This window comes from Myotis brandtii, unplaced genomic scaffold (assembly GCF_000412655.1).
Source record: "Myotis brandtii unplaced genomic scaffold, ASM41265v1 scaffold47, whole genome shotgun sequence".
Lineage (NCBI taxonomy): Eukaryota > Metazoa > Chordata > Mammalia > Chiroptera > Vespertilionidae > Myotis > Myotis brandtii.
In genome coordinates this window covers 1,308,198-1,328,868 of record NW_005367952.1, presented here as the reverse complement: position 1 = coordinate 1,328,868, position 20,671 = coordinate 1,308,198, and the positions used below count along the sequence as shown (strand labels likewise).

Sequence of the window (20,671 nt, the reverse complement as noted above, 5' to 3'; positions counted from 1 at the left end):
CTGTTTGCTTCAGCTACCTGGCTGCCGGCCGCCATCTTGGTTGGCAGTTAATTTGCATATTGCCCTGATTAGCCAATGGGAAGTGTGTCGGAGGTACGGTTAATTACCATGTTTGCCTATTATTAGATAGGATATTTTTTCCTTATTGCCCTTAGTGATTTTAGCAGGTGAGGTTAAACCACTGACATTTAAGTTTTATATCTTAGAAATACCATATTTTAGCATAAATTTGCCCACAGTGCTGAAATAATTTTAGAGGCACCACACTTCTTAGAATCAATGCTACTTACTCTCCTTAGAGCAAATTTAAGAGCTAGAAAATATATAGCATTTAGTGCTAAGCTGTGAGGTACAGTGGAATCCTGGGTGTTATCTTCCTAGGGCCAAGCAATAGACTGGGTGGATTACCTGTATAGACTAAAGGTTTTCTTAACACCCTTTCCACCTTCACAGGACAATTATGATTTTCCCTCCTTATTATAGAAGCAGTCATATAAATTGCCTCCTTACTAGTTTTATATGACTGTCTCTTTAAGATATTGAATAGTTAACTGCTAAATGGAAATGATTTAGCAGAGGAAGTTGAGTTTGCAATTTGAGTTAGGAGAATAGTAACATTAGTAATAATGTCCACAGAATATCTCTGTTGGTTTCCATGTGGTCTAAGACATATGACCCAGAAAACTTGATTCTGTGCTGAGCTAGCTACTTAAAGCAAAAACAAACTCTCCTCTACAATAAGTTCTAAGTTAAAAAGTATTGGAAAATAAGGTGATTAATAGGATTTTTCTTTATTTCATTAACTCACCCATAATATAAGACTGCCATGACAAGAATGATCTTGTGAAGAACAGATATGGAGCTTTCAATTTTAATTGAATTATTTGCTCTGTTTTTTTTTTATTTTGTGTACCCTTGTAGCATTTTCTCCTGATGATTTTATATCTATCTGTCCATATCAAAAAATTTGGTACTTTACTGTATTTGGCCTTCCTCTGTAATATTTTCCAAACATATAGGTGTATTCACTTTTTAAAAACACATATAGCAGCCTTAACATGTGAAAAAATTAAACAAAAGAAAACAAATATGGAAAAAATCTAGAAATTTTTATATCCCCCCCCCCACACACACACAGCAATCTGCCGACCACTTTATGATTCATCAGGAGCCAATATGAGACCCACTGTATTCTCACTGGAGCCTTGAGCAGACAGCTGAGGAACATTCCACATGTAGAAGCTTAAATTTGGTCATTGCTCTGAGTACCTGAAAAGGGGCTGGAACCATCTCCTCATTTAATTTTAAATTCAGAGATGGTAAAAAGTGATTAAGCCAACCTCAAATATACATGGGAAACAAGAACAGAAGAAAAGTGCATCATTCTTTCTGACGGGAACCCTGTGATAGCCCTAACATCCAGACATCAGCGGGACTATAGATTTCAGTAGTAGACCTCAGCCCCTAACAACTAGACCTGGCCCAGGGGAGGCACATCTCAGTGGATGTCAGGAAAGGGTTTCTGTGGCAGACACACGCTATCAATTCCTGGGACCTGTAGAAAAATCCCTTTCATATGTTGCATCAATATCCAGATTTTGCATAGAGTAAAATGCAGTCAAAATAATGAAATAAAACTCTAATAACTTGGCCAAGTTTTACTACACATAGAACCACATTATATATCCACATTAATTTTAGATAATATTTATATTTAGCCTTTTTCTGCCTTTTATTTTGAACACAAAGTCTATTAAAAATTTCCAACTTAATGACCATCTAGGAAAGAAACAGAGCAATATAGTTTGATGAATAAACTGCCCGTTAGATCACCTTTAAGACAATATCCCATCAGGCAATAAAATTGGCCAGTTCAATTTCCTTTAATAGAACTAAGTTTTCCCCTGAATGAAATTCCCTTCATTTGCTGATTGAGGAAGGCAGCTAATTTTAATAGAGATTGTCCCTCCATGACTAGCCTACCTTTGCAGATTACTTAGGAAATATGAATTTCAGGAGGAAGCAAGTCATTAGCAATCGAGGTATTTAGAAGAAGTAAAAGGGTAAGATGTACATTTGGCACCAAGCAGCAATCTCTTTACTCCTAGCTCCAGGGTTCTCAGGATGCCATTAACAATTTTCACCAGGTAAATGTTTCCCAACAAAATAAGCTAAATGAGTAACAAGATGAATATGGTTCATTCCAAAGACACTTATTTAGTGTTGCTTGAAAATTGAAGGGGAAAAAAAATGGTCCCATTCGAGTTCTTTCCAAACATAGTAAACCCCAAAATCTTTCCACTGTGTCAAATCAATTTGTTATCTAATATAATTTGGATTTCATAGTATTTAAGTCAAACACTGTTTGCGAATCCTCCAGAGTAACAAATGTTGTCACTTACTTTTATTATATTATGTTCTACTTAGCATGAGATAGGGAAGTATCTTGTAAATGTTTTTTTTTGGTGTAGTCCAAAAGTGTCCCTTTTCACTCAGGAGGATGAGCTGTTTTCCCACAAAATGGTCAGAGATTTGATGATAGAGTGTCTAGGAATAAGACAGGATTAATTTTTCTTATTTCAAAAGAATTACTAGAAAGTTCTCCATAGTGTGGCCTTTTACACAATACCTGATTACTGAGCACCTCTCAGAATCAAGCACAGAAGAAGGTTTTTATTTAATGACTCAAATCCTTCCTATAAAATGCTCCTAGTCTAGTGGAGAGATGTTCAGTTCAACAGCCAGTCCATACTAGTATTAAGAAAATAAACATATCCAATTATCTTATAGCCCAAATGTAATTACTGTTATTATGCATGTGTATGTTTTCAGAATTTTTCTATGCAATTATGAAGATAGGTTTTCTCCAAGTATGAAAATACTACCCATATTTTTTGTTTGCTTTTTAACCTACTCTCCATTTATTAAAGCATGTTTCCATGTCACAAGTTTTAATAGCATTCACATATATGGGTCTATTAAATTTATTGAACCATCCTTGAAATGTTGGACACTTTCATATTACCAAAGTTTTGCTATTATAATAGAAAATAATAGGCTGAGCATTGCTATAGATTTTTGAATATTTAACCATTTCCTTAGAATAAACATCATGCGATAGAATTTCTGGGGCAAAAGTTAAGCACAGTTCTAAGAGCTCTGATATGTACAACCAAATTGCTATTTTCTATTAGTTTTTATTTGCTTGAAAACAAGTTGTGTTGTTTTCTTTTTTCTTTCTTTTTTTAATGAGTCTCATGATTTTTTTGTTGTTTTATAGTTTTTTAACCTTCTAATTTGTATATATTTTTCTATCTGGTATCTTTTATTTTATTATGCCAGAGTTATTTATATTAAAAACACCCCCTCCACTTTATCCTTTATTTTACATTTGTAGTATAAAAGGCCTCATATAAGGACCAGAGAGCAGTGTCTAGTAGATGAGACTAACCCCCAGTCAACATCCAACTTGGAAATGGAGACCTCAGTCCTCCAACCTCAAGGATCTGAATGTAGCCAGTAATCTGAGTGAGTTTAGGAGTTGATCCTTCCCCAGAACCTCCAGAGAAGAACCCTTGATTTTAGCCTTATTGGAAACTAACAGAGAAGTTATCCACGCCACCCAGACTTCCAACCTATAGAGGAACTCAATAAAGGGGCATTGTTTTCGGCAACCAAATGGATGGCCATTTGTTACTCGACAACAGAAAATGAATACAACTTTAATGGCAGTAATGGTGCATGAGTCTGAATGGCAGGAATGGTGGATGAGTCTGAAATTCCTCTTTTCAAATATGGCTTCTATAAAATATTATGATTAATCTTGATTCTGTAGTCATTTGAGCTAGAGAAACTTAGATGTATTTTCTAGTTTAACTAGAGCTTTTAATAATAAACAACTTATCATTTTATCAAATGCTTTCTGAACATCTTTTGTAAAGTTTGTTTTTAATTCTACTTTGAAATGTTTGTGATGAACTACATCAACTATTTCCCAATATAGCTTTCATGAAATAAACCCTTCCTGAGCCCACACATGTATTCTTTATTTCAGTTATGAGTCATTATTTTAGTCAAGATTTTCACATCATTTTAGAAAGAGTATGGGCGTGCAAATTTTTTTCTATTATTTTTCTTATTTAGGTTTCAGGATTATGTCCAGGCTCATAACATGAATTGAGAAACTTTCTATCATTTTTATTTGTCATGTGAATTATTTCTTAAATATTTGAAAAAAAAAAACCACGACAACTTACCTATGAAATAAGTTTGGACAGAAAACATTTAAGCAGTAATTCTTTAAAAATATCTTCACCAGCCCAGTCAGCATGGTTGAGTGTTGACCTGTAAACCATGAGGTCATGGTTGATTCCCAGTCGGGACACATGCCTGGGTTGGGGGCTCAATCCCCCGTATGGGGCTTATAGGAGGCAGTTGATCAATGATTCTCATCATTGATTTAACTCTTCCTCTCTCTCCCCCTCCCTTCCTCTCTGAAATCAATAAAAATATATTTTTTAAAATTGTGTTCACCATTTGCCAAAGTAATTAGTCTATTTTTAGTGCATTGGCAGGATTGCCATATGGGCAGGGGCATATAAATCAAGCAGAGGTCGGAGGTAAGGGGATAGAAATGACTTTGATGGGGAAATAATGTGAAGTTTTGAAGATCAGAAGGACATACCTAGGAAAACAGGATAGGAAAGGGAATTTCAGGAAGAACAGCATTTATAAAATCGTAAGGATATGAGAAAGTATATTGTTTGCCTGCTATATGATTTTTTAATATCTGTTGTGTGTTTTGTTCCAAATATATTAAATAAGCTTTTTATTGTCCCACATAACCTACAGGGAAAATGAGGCTCAGGAGAGTTAATCCATTTGTATAAAGTTACTAGTAAGTGAAATAATGAAATTCAAACCCCACTAATACCAAAGTAAACCTTTTATCTTCTTTCATATATTGACAGTGTAAATAAAATGAAATTTCCAAAATCCGAAGATAGCCAAGAAGGTTAAAAATCTGGGAAAATAGAAGTAATTTTGTTGAGTCACATCCTACTTCTATAATAGAATAATTTTGATTATTATAGGATATTAACTTTATTAGATTTGTATTGATATTTTTATTTGTTAAGAAATTTCATAATATTTTTTTATTTAATTCTGCCAACAAATATGTGCCACATCCTCTATACAAACCCAGGAATGCCATTCTCAAGGGCCTGGCAGACATCCTTTGAAATGTGAACATCAGTAAAGATAGAGCCCCTGTCTTCTAGTCTCTGTGAGCGGGTAGGAGCATAACTGATAGGGGACAACTGGCAAATACAGATGGCATAATCACATTAACCAAGGTTCTCTCCTAACTGTCCTCAGTACTTTTCCACTTAACTTAATCCAGCATTTAAAAGCCTCCAGCCTTTTTTTTTTTCTTCTGAGTTGAATTCAACCTCTCTTTTATATTGCAATGTCTTGACCTCTATTACAATACTCTTGAATAAAGTCTTCCTTGCCATTTTTAACATGTTTAGTACAGTTCAATTCTTCTTTTTACAATAGATATTAGAATTTTATCTTGCTTATGTAGTTATTAAGTAGCCCAGCAGAGATTCTGACTTTTTCACTCCATCAAAATTGCTTGGAATATGTATGTATTGTGTCACTGATAAAAATAACATGTTATATTATTTTATAATTGTCAATGCAGTTATTTCTATACCCGACAGTGATTGGCAAACTGCGGCTTGCGAGCCACATGAGGCTCTTTGGCCCCTTGAGTGTGGCTCTTCCACAAAATACCACGTGCGGGCGCACACAGACAGTGCGATTGAAACTTCGTGGCCCATGCCCAGAATTTGGTATTTTGTGGAAGAGCCACACTCAAGGGGCCAAAGAGCCACATGTGGCTCGCAAGCTGCAGTTTGCTGACCACTGCCCTAGCATATTAACATATAAGATAACCTAGCTTATTAGATAATTACAAGCATCCCTTTATACTCCATGCTTCAGGATCATTGTAGTGAAACTTAACTTGAAAATATAGACCCAAATTGTCATTTTTGGGTAGCCATTTACCAGCTTTGCATCCTTGGACAAGTCCATTCTCACTATGATAAAAATCATAAAAATAATATATGCTCCTTAGACTTTTGATGAAGTTAAATTATATTTTAAATCACTTTGAAATAGACATTGCTATATAAAAGGAAGTGGCTATATAAAAGGAAGTGGCTTGATCATTGGAAATCCAAACACATGGGATTTTTAAATTGCTCCCATAATGGCTTAGGTAAAATTTGAAGTCAGAATTACAAAAAAAAAAGTATTAATATTCTATGCCCAAAATAATACATTCAATGTTTTAAAATCAAAACATCCTGGCTCTCACAAATCTATTTAATACCATAGCCTCAAACAAATAAAGTATTCTAAGTTTACTTTTTTTCTAATATTTCAATAGCACTACTTGTGCTAGATTTTCTTGTGCAAATATATATATTGATTTCAGAGAAAGGAAGTGGGAGAGAGGGATAGAAACATTAATGATGAGAGAGAATCATTGAGCAGCTGCCTCCTCATGCCCCACATTGGGGATGGAATCAAACACTGACCTCCTGGTTCATGGGTCAAGGACATTCAACCACTGAGCCACACTGACTGGGCTTGTTTAATTAAATTTAAGGATGAAACAAATGGAAAGTTTAAGCAGCTATATTCTACCACAAGCTTTGGGAAGTCAATGAAAACAGTGCTTTTATAAGCAAAGACTGTTGAGCATGCAGATTTTGTAAATTTATAACAGCTTTGAAATATATATTTAATAATATGTTCTGAGTCATTCTGAGTCAGGTGGCAGAAAACTAGTTCAATTAGCTGTAAATAAAAAGGGTACATGAAGCAAACTTCACAGAGAGATGGGGTGAAACTAGTTTGCATTAATGACTAGATGCAGAAACACCAAAGTCATCAGGGCTGTTTTGCATTGGATCTGGCTCATTCCATGTTTTTCTTTCTTTGTCCTTTATATCCTCTTCTGTCTGTTTTGACTTCACTTTCTTAGCCCAGCTGGCCCCACATATCTACAATAATGACCACATTCTGTTTCTCATATTTATATAATATAGCATAAGCCTTATGTTTTATCCTATATAATAAAACCCTAATATGCAAATTGACTGAACAGTGGAACAACCCGCAGAATGACCAGTTGCTAGGATGCACACTGACCACCAGGGGGTAGACGCTCAATGCAGAAGCTACCCCCAGCCCACAGGCCCCAGGCCAGCTAAGGCAGGTGCCAGCGGGAGCCCCCAATCGCCATGCCTGCCAGTTGCCCCACAGATGGCCCTGATTGCTAGCCAGGTCTAAGGATCCTACCCTACATATTGGGAACAGTCTCCTAGATTTAAAAATTAAAACCGGGCAAGGCTACTCTAACACTGAAAAAACAGGATGATGCAGCAATGATATGCACGGACTCTGGCTTGCACATTTTGTAGTCAGCCCTGTTTCTGACACTTATAACTGTGTGACAAAGCCAATTACTTCTTTCTGCTTCAGTTTTTCCACCCATAAGATGGGGAAAATGGTACTACTACCTCAGAAGGATCATGTTATGTACTACATTTTATAATTAAGACAAAAAAATGTAGCTGCCCATACAATAGCAAGATGCCTTCCACCTGTATGAAAAGTATGGTCACTGGTGCATGCAGTGTCCCGGATTGTGAGAGGGATGTCTGACTGCTGGTTTAGGCTTAACATCCCCCGAAGGGTTCAGAATTGTGAAAAGATGCAGGCTGGGCTGAGGAACCCCCCACTCATGCATGAATTTCATGCACTGGGCCTCTAGTATTAATATAATTTAACACAGGAATCTAGAGAAGCAGACATATATGTATATGTGTGTATTTTCAGTTAGAAATAGATAATATATTTCTTATATAAATGAAAAAATCTTTATACACGAACATGATTGAAATAGCCATTAATGTTTATTCTCCTTTATCTTTATGCTACTTTTTAAAAATTTGCATGTACTTGTTTTTAGCAAGGTTTACCCATTAAACATGTTTGACAAGGCCTATTAAAGCATCGTGCACACCTGATTAGACCATGAACTTGTTAAAAAATAAGGACCAGTGTATTATTTCTCTTTGTTTTTCAATACCTACATTAGTAACTTGCACAAAGCAGGCTCTTTATCCATGTTTGGGGAAATGAATTAGTAGTTGGAGATTCATATATTATGGGGTGATAAGTAAATATACAATATCTCAACTTAGAAAAATCACTGAGAACCTGCAGATCAGAAAAAATGTGGTCCTTCATTTTCTAAAATATAAGTGTTGAACAGCTGTATTTCCTGTGCATCTGAAGACATATTCCTGTATGCTATTTTTCCCTTTTTTTCTCCAATTTACACCCTCTTTTTTTTTTTAACATAACCTATATTTTGCTGTGTCTTGCCATCAGTGGCTCTTGTGGCAGCATCTTCCTTGTTATTTCATGAAGCCAATGTATTTATCTCATATCTGCTCAAGTACAAATTCAGACAGCCACCCCCCTATTTTCTTCCTCTTCTGCCCTCCTGTGAAGTTCACTGCTGTGACCTTGATTATGAGCAGGTACATTGCTTCTGCAGCTGAATCTGTTTTGGCATGGATTCTCCCCAGGCATCTCTGCAGCCCCTGCTCATCATCACAGTAGCCATTTACCGTGGGGCTGATCTGGTACAGAGCCGGCTGCCACACAACTTCCGGATGCCTTGAGGTCCCAGAATGGCATCGTGTCACCCAGAGTCTGTTGCTGAAGCCACACTGCTTTCCAGATAGATGAGAAAGGTGCTTTTTTTCCTTACTTAGCTGCATTCTGTTATCTAGCTCTTGCTCTGCTTTGTCCCAGGTTTCTTATAATATTTTTAGGAAAGTGTTATTTAAGATTGAACTTCAGAATTTACAGACTCCAAGCTAATCTAGAAGACTCCATTTGTTCTCAGACTTATAATCAGAATAAGTCACAGCAATAAGGACAATACTACACTCAGAGTTGTTAAGAGCTCTGGACTTCTTGTGGCATCAATGTGAATATTTCCCTAATTAGAGGAGGAAGGATTAAAACCATGCTACTGTCTAAATTTGGATAATTCTTGTAATAGTGAGTGACTACTTTATCATTGTCTGTCTTCATTATCTCTCTCCCTCCCAAATTGAAGACTCCTTCTCTGGCTTTCTTCTACCTGACCTCAAAATATTGGTTTACCTGTTGTCAAGGTGTTGATTTGGGCTTGTTATGGCTCAACTGTGCCCTCCCCTCAAATTTAAATGATTAAATGCTAACCTTTAGTACCTCAGAATATGTACCTAGAGATAGGATCTTTAAAGAGGTAATCAAACTATTGGGTTCTCAACCAAGTTGTGTACAGAAAAAAAAAGTCTCAGTTGTCAAACAAAACTTTGGTTCTTGACCCGACAATCCTTAATCCTTTCATACCTGTATGATCAGTCACGTGTCTCTCAGGCAACAAACAAAGGAGAGAAGGAGTCAATTTGCCACTGAGCACTGCATTGTTAAGATCTCAAAAAATTGTGCTGTGAATATTTTCATGTTTTGGGGTGTTTTTTGTTTGTTTTACTTTTGGGGATCTGGAACAGATTAATCCAATTTAAATTATTTCTAATGGGGAAAAATTATTCCGTTTTTGAACAAATTGCTTTCAAATAGCCTTCCAGAGTTAAGTTCGAGAGCTGAGGTTCCACTGTAAGTTAAAAGGAGATTATTAGGGTGAGTCCTAATTCAGTCTGACTAGTGTCCTTATAAGAAGAGGAAGTTAGAACACAGACCTATACAGAGAGAAGACCATGTGAAACATAGGGAGATGTCTATCTGCAAGCCAAGAAAAGAGGCCTCAAAAGTAACCAACCTATCCACACCTTCATTTCTGACTTGTAGCTTCTGAATTGTAAGACAATAAATTTCTCCTGGTCAAGCCACCCATTTTTGGCTACTTCATCATGGCAGCTAGAAAACTGGTGAATTATTTGAGGAATTAAGTACAATCTGAAAATCTAATATATGTGATAGCATGACTTTGTTTAGATGCTTTAACTATTTAGGATTTTCATCCATGAAAGTTACAATGGTTCTTAAGTAACCAGTGGTCGGCAAACTGCGGTTCATGAGCCACATGCGGCTCTTTGGCCCCTTGAGTGTGGCTCTTCCACAAAATACCGACTTCTGCGCATGGGCCATGAAGTTTCAATCGCACTGTACATGTGCGCCCGCACGTGGTATTTTGTGGAAGAGCCACACTCAAGGGGCCAAAGAGCTGCATGTGGCTTGTGAGCCGCAGTTTGCCGACCACTGGTATAGTCCATGGCTAACAGCAACAGCATCCCAGGTAAACTAGCTAGAAATACAAATTCTGAGGCCCTACCCAAGATCTACTGAATCAGATTCTCTGGGTTTTACCAACCCTTTTAGGAGCTTCTGACTGAAATGCTCAAGTCTGAGAATCATGGATTATAATAGACCAGACCTGGAAAAAAATTTAGAGCTCATATATCCTTGTGTTATGGATATGAAATGGCATCTTGGTAAAGTCTGTAATTACCCCAAGGTCACTAAACTTTATTTCCTGACTTTTCTCTGATTTTTTTTTAACTTTTATGCATTTTGGAGTTAGTTCAGGGCAATACAGTATTTGCTACAATCATAATTTATTTTGTTCATATGAGTATTGTCTCTTTAACAGATATACAAATCCTATGCCTTTCTTCTCTCCCTATTATCTCCCCACATTACCAAATACATGTTTTGTAATGCCCATAATTTTTACCCCTAAAAATAAATATTTTAAGAATGGCTTTTGTCCTGTGTTCTGATATGCTACTAAAATATAATTCAACATGTGTTTCCACTAGTTAGATATGGACTAAAATATATTAAGGGTTTTCTTTATGTAAGTCACTGAAGGAGAAAACATTGGTCTAATATTATTAGATTTTTTAAATCTATTTAATATTTTTTAAAAATCTAAAACACTTAAAATATAAAATATAAAGAATAATAAAATATTTAAATATTTTAGAAATATAAACTATAAACTAAATAAAATGATTATTAAATAAAATAAAAATATAAAAGCAGTCAAATCATTGGCTATACCATTAAGTGCCTAATAGTTTGTTCCAAATCCTTCTGGATTTTTCAAAATATGTAATATTGTATATATGCTCTTATTTGCATTCAGAAGTTGACTAATCTTTAAGAGAGCCCACAAATTAGCAACTTGATATGTACATATTTGTGCCTGAATAGTTTGTACTTATGTTAAGTGGCTTACCCAATTAAATAGCCACAGATGCCTATTTATAAAACCTAAAGTTGGCATAGATACAATTCACCTAACAGTCATCTTTAGCTTTAAGTCCTTTTTTTTTAATCACAAAGGAATATAAAATTATTTATTAACCACTGTTTGCCAGTATTTACAATAAAGTAAACAATATAGAGTTGGGTAACATTCTGTTTACTACAAAGCTATTGTTTTTCCTGGCTTTTGTTGAACCAGTATCCCAAATACTGAGACTGAACCTACATGTAAGGAATGAGTTGGAGTAAAGAAAAAAATGCAGATCAAGAGTTTAGATTACAAAATGTTGGTTCATCCATTAATTCCATTAGGTCTTAATTGCCAAGGTCTCTAATAGTCTGATTAGGTGTCCATGAATAAAGTCTTACAGTAAGTTCCATGACCCTAATTATTTAGTCAATATAGCACAGGGATTTCAACATCTTGTAAAGGAGTGTTTTACAAGATGAAACCTTTAAATAAGTGTTGTTTACCTAATTAAAACACATCAATCCATATCTACAATCATAAATGCAAGTTTATTTGCAAAACCCCTGAAAGGAAAATTTTATCACTGCCAATAACCTCCTCACCCAAATGCGAAAACTAAGCTTTAAGTCAAATTTACATTTTGAGATGAAGAGAAAGCCTGCTCAATTTGTTTCTTTATGGCTCCCTAAGCGGGGCAGAGTCCTCTGCCTGTGGTGGGGTTATATACTGCAGACCAGACTATTTGGATCACTGATGTCTTTAATTAACACACAGAAGGTCATGTTAGTGCCCAGGAGCTGCCCATGGCAGATGCTTTGCCTAATCATTATTGGATCCAATCACTATTAATCATTAAAGTTTCACTGGGGTTTGCAAGTGTGGAGAGGAAACAGCAGGTTTTTCTACACAGCCCATTGAAATCATTCTTCTTGTCCATTAACTCTTATGAGGTCATGATGCTAATGCTTCCCCAAGACGGTCATGTACCTCTCTTTCCATTCACCATGTGCTTCTAGTTTGGATCGCGGAGCCTGGTTTAGATTGCTGCCTCCATTGGTATGTCACACGCTTCACTAAGGGAACCATTGCCCTTTAGTATAACAGAAAATGCAGGTCAGTCCCAGGAATGAGGGAGTAAGTAATAGTTCAGTTTTATTTTATTTATTTATTTATTTATTTATTTATTTATTTATTTATTTAATTTCCTCACCCAGTATATTTTTAAATTGATTTTCAGAGAGAGTGGAAGAGAGAGGGAAAGACAGAGAGAAATATCAATATAAGAGAAACACGTAGATTGGTTGCCTCCTGTATTTGCCCTGATCAGGGCCCAGGCCAAGGAGGAGCCCACAACCAAGATATATGCCCTTGATTGGAATTGAACCTGGGACCCTTCTGTCTGCAGGCGACACTGTACCCACTGAGTCAAACTGGCTAGGGCTTGCTTAACATTTTAATGTATCCTATACACTGCCCAAAAGTGCAACCATTTCCCTGACCAAGGGTAATTTACAGAATTTGAATCTCCTATGTCTATGTGCTGAGGATTGTGACAAGTGATGAATTTGTAACACTAGGTGACAAGAATGACTCGAAAAGTTATTACTTGGAGGTCCAGAACTCAAGTTCATGTTCCATTAGAATGTCTCTCTTGAGATCTTTTTTCACAAAAATAAAATGTTGAATTGGGTCACTACTAATTCTGTAGAGAATTCTTTGGAAAAGTTACTTCAGCAATCCCTTGAGTTTTAAACACAGAAGTTTTTGTTTGTTTGTTTTTAACATAAATGATCAGCTCCAACAGTCTATATCCAATTATTACTATAACATTTGTAATGCATTTACATTAAAATGAAAAGATCAATGAGATTTCTTACAACTTTCTTCATAAATACCTGGATAACCAAGTATTTATATTTTCATTCTGTCAGTAAATTTTAAGAGCTGCCAGTAGGATCTCAAGCCCTTTTGATTTTTCTTATTGTCCTTCTGAAAAATGTAATCTCTCACTTCTTTGTAAGAGTATAATCTGCCTGATATTGTTAGTTCCCTATTCTTTTCTACAGTATTACATGTCTTCAAATTCTATTCTCAAGCTCTTACTATATTTCAGAACTTATCCTACTTTTTATATTAATGTGTCAATCAAAACAAAGTCTAAAAGTTAATTACATAAAACTGATAAAGATCACGAGATTTTTTTCATCCTTTCTTCAGTTGAGTTAATTAAAGGAATGTGTAGTTTAGCGGAAGAAAATAGCTTCATCCTTTGGCAACATAAAAAACATAATTTCCTAGTTGATCATTACAACTGGAAAACATTTTTCTCACCCTTGTATAACGTTGGAAATAATTTCATTGCTCATGTAAATCCCCATCAGCTTTTGTGAGTCGTTTGGCTAGAGCAAGAAAAGATCAAATCATTTAGATGAGAAATGAAGTAATGGCAAGAAAAGGTTGAGATTTTCATGGTTTTCTGTTTGCTTTTTCTGTGACTCATAGTCTGTGATCTTTTTTTCCCCTAACAAAGATTATATCTGAGCAAGGGGTCTCTGAGCAATGAGGTGATAGAAACTGCATGAGGATCATTGCTATAATTTTCTTGGAGATAAATGCAATTTGTTAGCTACTTATCTACATCATCCTTTATCGCTCTAATGCAGAGACTGCTACAGTTAGCCACAATGCCTCTCCATTTCAGGAAAGCATTACCTAGGAAATTGGCCGAATACACAAGTGAGAAATAGAAAATTATTAGAAAATCCTCTGTTATATTCTTTATAGTCATTGGAACTACATTCAGGCTAAAGCAGTTCATATCAGCATTGAGATAAATACAATGTAAGAGCATGGGGAACACTGGAGATTAGAGTAGGAGGAGACTAACTACCATGGAGTAGAGCCCTTGCTTTGCAACCTATAGGTTTTATGCCTGCAGCAAATCATTTGCCTTCTGAGTCTTATAATTTTCTCATTTGTAAAATGTGGAAAACAGTAGGACCTATCTCATATCTATTGTGTTAATATGTAAGGAAGCTTTATAGTACCTACCTTGTAAGTCACAGTATATTCTCACAAATATGCATTATTATTGCTCAGGCAGCAGAAAATATACATTTTTACTACTCAAGCAGCAATCTTTGTCAAATTTGTCTTACCCTAAATCCTCATTGCACAGGATTCATAATTCATCAATGGTAAAAATAAATTAATTGAAATTTACAGATTTATCATTCTTTCATATAAATTTTTTATACTAAGATGTAATTTATTTCAACAGATGTTTCTCAAATGCATCCTATGTGCCTACCATAAAACTATAAAAATTCAAACAAAGAAAAAAAAAACATGAGTCCACGATGACAACATTGTTAAATGTGTTCAGGTTTAAAGACATATTCTTATATATAAAAGGCTAATCATCAAACTTGCTTTATCTATCATGTAGTTATATTGTGGACAGTGATATAAGGTTATTGCTCTATTAACTCATTCAAGATCAAACTTCTAGTGACAAAATAATGGGTGATGAGGTACATAATGATAATTTAAAACATACTACAACCAAAGACATTAAATGTGAAGAACAAGATTAAAAATGTGTAAAAATCATCTCAGAAAAGCCACTCAAATATATATCTTAATTATGTGGCAGATAATGTTTTTATTTAATTTATTAGAGTGACACTGGTTAAAAAATATGCAGATTTCTATAACACATCATCCATACACTGTATTGTGTGTTCACCATCCAAGTCAAGTCTCCATCCATCATCATTTATCCTCCCCCTTCCCCCTACTCCTAGTAATAATGACACTGTTATCTGTGTGCATGAGTTTCTCTCTCTCTGTTTTCCTCAGTCCCTCCTATTTTGAAACTACACCAAGTTTAACCAAAGTTGAGCATCACCTTTATATCAGTTGGCCTGAACAGACATGCAGTTTTCAACATGGATGCCATGAAGTATTTAGATAATATGTAATTAGCAAGGCAAATTAGTAAACAAATATTGGGCAGTAAGAATGGGTCAGTAGGTCCGAAATATCATTCAAGAATATGAATTCTGATTTTAGTTACTGATATCAATTTTCAATCAGTCTTAACTCAAGTGCTTTCATTGGTCACTGTTGTAGAGTTAAGAGATAAAGTGTAAAGGGTGTATACAGATAGAATTGAGGAAGAAATAAATTTATCCCTTAGAAGTATTTAAAGTTAAAATTATTCAACAACATGTGGGCAAATAAAATGCTTTCAATGGCCAGATTATGGACACTAGGAGATGGTGGAGTAGGAAGCACCAGGAATCTGTCTGTCTACCTAGACAACTACTGCCCTCGAAAAATCTCTCAGATATAATTATTTTGGCACTCTGTAGCCTATTAATGGCTTGGATAAAAAAAATATGGTTAACTTTTTGTTAATCCTCACCCAAGGATATTTTCCCATTGATTTTTAGGGAGAGTGGAAGAGAGAGGCAAGGACAGAGAGAAACATCAATGTGAGAGAAACACATTGATTGGTTGCATCCTGCACGAGCCCTGGGCCTGGGAAGAGTCTGCAACCAAGGTACATGCCCTTGACTGGAATCAAACCTGGGACTTTTTGGTCCACAGGCTGATGCTCTATCCACTGAGCCAAACTGACTAGAGCGTTTTAAAAAATATATGTTTTTATTAATTTTTAGATAGAGAGGAAGGGAGAGAGAGAGAGAGAGAGAGAGAGAAAGAGAGAGAGAGAGAGAGAGAAACATCAATCGATTGCTTCCTGTCTGTCCCCTGCTAGGGATTGAGCCCACAACCTGGGTTTGTGCACTGACTGGGAATCGAACTGGTGACCTCTTGGTGCGTGAGACTGTACCCAATCCACTGAGCAACATCAGCCAGGCAAAATGTGATTAATTTTGGTCAATGTGACATTTTAGCACAGTAGCAGGCATGTGTTCCTGCAGCAGCCTACACACAGATTTCAGGAGCTGGGTGCACAAAAGGAATCTGTGCTCTGAATACTGATGGCTACTTTTGACCTCAGAGGTGCAAAGAGGCAAGTGATCATTACTGTTGGACCTTCCCACTTTGTAATTAACCCCTTCCCCTCTCACTGATGGGAAGGTAGGAGATTTAAAGGGCAAGCTCCATTCCCTTTCCTTCATTTTTATCATTCCCTCCCTTTGGGAGCCAGGCAATAGAGAATAGGATATTCAAAAGCAAATGCAGTTGTGGGGAAAACTAGAAAATGACCATGCATGCTAAAGGAAAGGTACAGGTTCATAAAAGACCTGAGATGACTTTAAGTTCATACCTTATGCTGATTCTTGACATAGAGCCAGCCCCTCCCCCCAAAAAAATTTCAATAAACCAAATAAAATATATATTTAAAAAAAGCAAACCCTAGAGAAGGGAGACACTCTGATTTCTAGAGTTTACACATTATTACATTCAAATGTCCAGATTCAGACAAAAACCAGTTATTAGCCTGTCTTCCATCTTGTAAGTGGTTGTATTCTACAGGTTTGCAGCATGCACACCTAGTTGCCTGTCCTCTCTTCAACTCATTGTATTTCCTGGGTATATCCAAACAGACTGCCCAAACTGATCCTTTCCTGCTACTCCTCTTCGTTAATGTCCATACCAGCTACTTGCTTTTTCAATGCTAGAAATCTTGGGTTTATACTGAAAATTTCCTTATTCTTTATTATTGACTTCTAATTTATGACAAAATATTATTGTTCTTTTGTCTTAATTATCACTGAAATCCATCTAGCTCCTCATTTCTATTGCATAATGCACATGTTTAGTATCTCTTCGAAGGGTTGTAGCAAAGCTCTTAATCATGTTTCCTTCCTCTTTCACTCATCCCCAGCCCGTCCTGCGTGTCTTGTGGCAGAGGCAATGCTGTGTTCTTTCACTATTTCCCCTTTTGCGGCACACAAGTAGGTAGACTGAGGCCAAAACAATCATTTCTGGCCAATGGGATGTGGCCAGAAGTGGTATTAGGCTTAGTACGTAAAACGCATTCTGTCTTACTGTATAGTCTTCTCTTGGTTTTCTAAATCCTGTTAACGTAAGAAAACATTCAAACCTGTAAAGAATTTTTGTGAATTTATTTGAGCCAAACTGTCGACAATTGCCAGGAAGCAGAATCTCAATGAATTAAGATAATGCTTGAGAGAATGGCGGTTTTTTCACCTTGTTTTATACATTACAATCAAAGAAGGAGATGTAAGTGGGTTACATGAAATCCATTGGTGATAGATTAGGGAGGTGGGAGAAAGTTAAGGGGGGGACCTCTGGGATTGGATGAAAAGTAACGTACTAGACATGCTTCTTTTACAGAGGTGGGTGCAGGATAGTTAACCGTCAACAATTAACAGATAATAATAACAATAAGGCAATCTGTGGTCTGGCCCTGGAGACATGAGGGGTCCAGAGAAAGGGAAGTTATGAGTTATCCTGACATTCCATAGGTATGTTATCTTAAATGCAAAAAGACATTAGGCTCAGTAAAGATCAAAGTTGATCTTTGTCAGGAAAGATACTGGCCTAGGACATGACTACCCACTATAAACTGCTTTTTAATGAAAAGGTTTTAACTTCAGACTATCTTTTGTGGTTACTTTAGGTCCCTTTTTGTCCGCAATCCTAAACTTCCTTACAAACATACTTCTCTTTGCCTTTTTCCACATTATTCTTTCTGTCTAAAATTCCCTTGCCTCTTCTGTCCTATTCATCACTCAAAACTTAGATCAAATGCAACTAGGTATTCTGAGCAAAGTCATAGACATTTTTTTATTACACCTTTGTCTTTCTTTTTTTTTATTGTTTTATTGCTTAAAGTATTACAAAGGGTATTACATATGTCTCCTTTTTCCCCCTGCCCTTGACAATCCCCTGGCACCTTTGTCTTTCTTACCTTTGTTCATCACTGGACATACTGTCTCGGTGTTACCTGCTAATGTTTTTTTTCCTCCTTAGACTATTAGTTACCTGAGGTCAGGGACTGGCTGCTCTCTTCTCTGATTCCCAAGTGCCTACCACATTGACCTACATGCAGTTGGCATTTAATAAATATTTCTTAAATTAATGTTAAATGAGCAACAGATTATATCAAGCATGGAAAATCCTGGAGGGAAGGTTAGGAACCAGTGACTAGATTGCTGATAGATTTCAGATATATTTTTCCTAGATTACTCAACATTCCTTATTTCTTGCCACAATAACTGGCCAGCTTGTGTATTTTAATTAACTGTTAGCTCTCCTGGGATACTCAGAAGTGTGAAGTTACTTTGGTAAATATTATCATGGTACCACCAATAAGGAACATCTCAGTCTAGACTAGGCAGACCCCCATCCCTCATCAGTGGCAGGGGAGATTAGCTCTCAAGAATGCCTTCTGCTACTTGGTATTTGCATGCTTCCCCAGACAATGGCTTTCATTAGACTTTTAATAACACTCTCAAAAACCGATTGGACAATGGGAGACTATTTGTCACTATCTTATCTGTTGTCTTGGTTCTTCCATTAGCCTACGTGGGTGTCTGCAGAGAGCTGAAGCTATTTATCAGTAGGGGAGCAGGAACTGGAAGACTCCTGAGTCATTCAGTATTTACTGTCCCAGAAAAGCCCAATAGTCATCAAAGGTTAGGACCAAGGCTGATAGTGATGTAAGATTATCCTGCTTAGAGAGGTAAAGACACCGAGGTCATAAAGAAAATCATCAGTGGAAATGTTATCTGAGATAAAAATAATAGAGCAGCACATGTGGTGGAAAGGAAGGAGTTATTTTTATTAATAATAACACTTTATTATTATTTTTTGAGACTGCAGTAGGGTTGTAGGAGATATTAATGCCCCTCAACTGTATATGATTCTTGAGTAGCTCTGGGAATTGGGAAGTCTGCAATTTATAAGCTCTTGCCTCTGTTCTTATGAGTGACTTAACCAAGCTCCTGTTAGCAAAACTCTTAAGCAACAGAAATCCTAGCTGAGATTTTAAAGCCCAGAGAAAAGATTATACAGTTCTCCTGCATAAAAACAAAAGGTTATTAATGCCGTGCTGCTGGTCAAGTCTCTTTTCAATTCAATGGAACATTCTGTATTAAATGAGCCCACCAGTGCTGGGATGAGACAAGCTAGGGTGTCATTTATCACTGGCCATTTAGGGTGCACCAACCATAGAGCCAGCCCTCAGATTGACCCTGACAAAAGCTGGCCCCCTGTGTGCGCAGAGAGTTTTATCTGTAGGCATGCTGAGCTTTTTCTGGATTTAAATTTATTTCCCTGACATGGTTCATGGCTCCTGTCTCCAGGTGCTTGTCCTCTGAAGGGAGAGCCTGCCTCTGCAATGCACCACCTACAGCAGCTCATAGCCCTCTGGCAATTTGTAGCTCTGGCTCCTTTTCAACTTTTAAATCTTAGTTTATGACCCATTTATCTGGATCATTCATGGTGGAGCAAGTCGCAAATTTTGCCTTTTGCTGCATCACCCAAGGAGATGTGTCATGAGAAGGTGCTATTGCATTAAGGTGATTCATTGGTTGATAGATTTTGGTTTGTTGGTTTTTTATTTTCATAAGTTACTTTTTTAGAGAGGAAAACACAGTCCTCTTTCTTATTGAATTTATTGGGGTGACATTGGTTAATAAAATTAGGTGTATAATTCTATAATACATAATCTGTATATTGTATTGTGTGTTCACCACCCCAAGTCAAATCTCCTTGTATCATTACTTATCTCCCCTTTACCTTTTTCTACCTCCCTTTGCCTTTTCTACCCCCCCCACCCGATTCTCTGTGTCCCTCGTATATGAGTGGATAAAAAAGCTTTGATGCAGCCCTGGCCCAGTGGTTCAGTTGGTTGGAGTGTTTTTTGTTACACCAAAATGTTGCCTGTTCAATCCCAGGAGGCAATGGATAGATGGATAGATGTTTCTCTCTTCTCTCTCTCTCTCTCTCTCTGTCTCTTTCTCCTTTCCTCTCTCTTGTCATTTTCATAATGACATAAAAGTCCAATTTAAAACTTGGAATTTTTGAATCCCTCAAAGTTCTGAACATGGAGAACTAGTCTGGTCTGCCTGGTCTGCAGTCTCCCACTCATAGCAATTGCCTTCCTATCTTTCTACTCCCAGCTTACTTGCTCTGAAGAGACCTCAGACATCTATGTATAAAAACCTGAGCCCATCTGAGCTCCATCCACATCCCACATACACAAATATCTGTCTCTTGACAACCCCCCTGGTCTAAGAATGTGTCCACCAAAGTTATAATATACCAGTAGAAAATAGACCTCAGAAAAATGCAATGACATGCTATGAAAGTGGGCTTGGA

The 20,671-nt window shown here is 36.6% G+C and overlaps 1 long non-coding RNA gene across 1 annotated transcript; it reads right to left on the bottom strand.

The window, feature by feature from the left end:
- Positions 1-3,685: 3,685 nt before the first annotated feature.
- On the bottom strand, positions 3,686-17,910 carry LOC106727727. Its single transcript, XR_001363960.1, has 3 exons — positions 17,762-17,910; positions 15,678-15,681; positions 3,686-3,696 (listed from the first exon to the last, which is right to left on the bottom strand). It is a non-coding gene; the product is annotated as an uncharacterized LOC106727727 (long non-coding RNA).
- Positions 17,911-20,671: the final 2,761 nt, after the last annotated feature.